Source organism: Aplysia californica, unplaced genomic scaffold (assembly GCF_000002075.1).
Source record: "Aplysia californica isolate F4 #8 unplaced genomic scaffold, AplCal3.0 scaffold00206, whole genome shotgun sequence".
NCBI classification, from domain to species: domain Eukaryota; kingdom Metazoa; phylum Mollusca; class Gastropoda; order Aplysiida; family Aplysiidae; genus Aplysia; species Aplysia californica.
The window spans coordinates 534,193-536,973 of record NW_004797476.1 but is presented as its reverse complement, the minus strand read 5'-3'; positions in this window follow the sequence as shown (position 1 = coordinate 536,973).

Genomic DNA, 2,781 nt, shown 5'->3' with positions numbered 1-2,781 from the left:
GAGAGAGAGAGAGAGAGAGAGAGAGAGAGAGAGAAAGGTGGCAGTTGTGTTGAGGACAATGCTGTCTGGAACGCCTCGGAGACTTAAAGGGCGCTGCGAGCGAGCGCAGTCCAAAAGCAGCGGGGGAAATAGGATTATGAGCGATGACTGTTTTGACAGGGAATTGCCGGGGCTTGGGGCTTTGGAGCTAGTGATACACAGGGGAACACCGACGAATCTATTGCTCAATTTCCCATGATCTTCGATTTTTAAATAAATCCTTCGAACGGCGACATCATACGTAATTCAACTCGATACCCATTCAAATCAAGAATCATTTTAAGTTTACGCTTAATATCAATATAATCATTTGCATTTACCAGGCCGTAGAGTGTAGTATTGTACACAAGGGATTCGCCACATCAAGTTAATATTATCTGATTGATTGCTAGTTTGACACTTGCTTAGGCAATGAAACTGCGTAATAATAATATGTTGAGATTGAAATTGTGCATGGACGTTAACAACCGGGTAAAACGGGGTAAAATCTAATCTGTATTTTTAGAGACTTGTTCACAGACATTCGTCGGGTGAAGTTATTTTGTTGTATAGGAACTTTGATTTAAGGCAAAGTCTCGGTTTTCTGCCAAGCGCAGTCTATTCATGCAGATCTACGTTTGTTCGCTTTGAAGCACAAGGGGGCTATCCGGAAAATGCTGTTTTGAGAAAATCGAAGGTATAAAGTTTTTGCCCCCTTTTCAGTTTAATTAAAAGATAAGGCGAGTTTTCTTCATAACCAAACAAATATACTCAACCAATGAAACCAAACTTCTCCTATAGGAAGGGCTATGCCCACTCTTGTTGTAGGTCAAGAATTTTGGAAACCCCCGAAATCTGGGGTAGCCAGCGACTATTTCAAGTATCGAATGCACAAAAAAGTTCGTCGTTCGAAGAAAGCGGAGAATTCGCTGTTTGAATGACATGGCGTATAACTGCGTGGTTCGAGAGTCTACCCTGACACACGCAGTCCTCTCCACTCGATCGTGTTCTCTCTCTCCTTTCTTGTTTCCCCCACTTTCAGGTCTCAGGCCCGTGAAAGGTGTTTAGATAATTAGGGACCTAGCTTTTCACAACAGAGACAATCTAACGGCGCTCTTCACGCACAACACTTACAATCATTCCCGTGCTTTCCCCAGCCGCGGGTTTCCTTTATTGCTATTATACTATCATTCAGGTAACAAGCTTTATATATTTGAGGCATCGTGTTGAAATCAGGCGCTCGTCAAAATAATGAAATCCGAGAAAACGGCTTATTTCGGCCGGTTGGAAAATTCTCTTCGAATTTTTGTTTTTTGGCTCAACATCTTATATGACCATTCAAATACACTTTTATGTGTGGATTTTTAAAATAGAAAAACGTTGATTAAAGGCACAAAAAAATGTAAATTTGCAGTTTTCAAGGACTCTTAGGCTTTAGAAAATCACCAAACTTTGGGGGCCATTTTCTAGCTAATTTTACTTCTGAAACCAGGGAACCCCATTCTTTAATCGCAAATATTTTGATTTCTATTCAAGGTAAATAGATACTTATTTCATAGAAAGCAAGGAAAATGAAAAACCATGAAGATGACACCAATAACTCGATACGCCCCCAAAAATTGACGAGCACCTGATTCCACTGCGTCATGACACATATATAAAAAGAGAACCTTTTCTTGTCAAAAGATCGATCACCAATCGATACAATAGCGTCAAGGTCTTGAGGGTGACCCTTATCGCCACTTTAGGCTCTAGAACTGTCCGGCTTTAGATATTGTTAGAGTTCGGGTAAGTACCGATATGTTACGACTGCGACGCTTGAAAGGGCCGGCGTCTGTGGTGCAGTGGTTAGGCGGTTCTTCGTCGGACGTAAAAGATCTGAGTTTTATTCCCGTCGTGGGAAGAATTTTTATCGAGTATCTCGGTCTTTCTGTTGGGACGTTGTATTCCTCTCCGCCCGGGTTGGTTGATCTTAATAGACATGGTTGAATCCCGCTCCTAAATTATATAAATTCTGTCTATAGGGGCGTAAAAAATCTACATTAAACAACAACAACAACAACAACAACAACAACAACAACAACAACAACAACAACAACAACAACAACAACAGCAAAAAGAGCTTGAAATAAAGTAGGCTACATGAAGGTGGCTATTGTGTGGGTTTAGAGCATTTTTCGACACAGTGGCAATTTAATAATAAAAGCCAGGACCCCTGATCGTTTTCACTCTCCGCCAAGAACAAGCAAAATAGACGGAGACCCTTGAAGAGTCCCCGAACGACACATCATGTTAAAGAAGGCACCTTGAGGGATACGAACCATGACCGGTCCGAACCATTGCCCAACATGATACCAACTGAGCTAGCTCTCGACGCACGCTGAGGGGAGGGGGGGGAGAAATTGTAAAAAAAAAGCAGCCCGTGAAACTCGGCGGATATTACGACAACCTATATAAGCAATTACATCATTAGGGTGAGTGGGTGAGGAATAGCCGAAGAAAAGTTGTCCTGTTGGCCAACTAGTAAATGTAAACATGAGCTAATGGTCAGTTTGTCCAGCATTGTACGTGTAATGTAATCAGGAGTTGACACTATTCGGTCAGCGAGGAATAAGCAATTAGCCCGTACGTTCTGTTTCGTACCCTTGTTTAACGCATTCTACTCGTAGTTTTTGCATAATATGTGTTTTCTTTTTAGTATATTGTATATAATCGCTTGTAACACGACCTCACTTATGATACGTGTGTGTGTGTGTGTGGGGG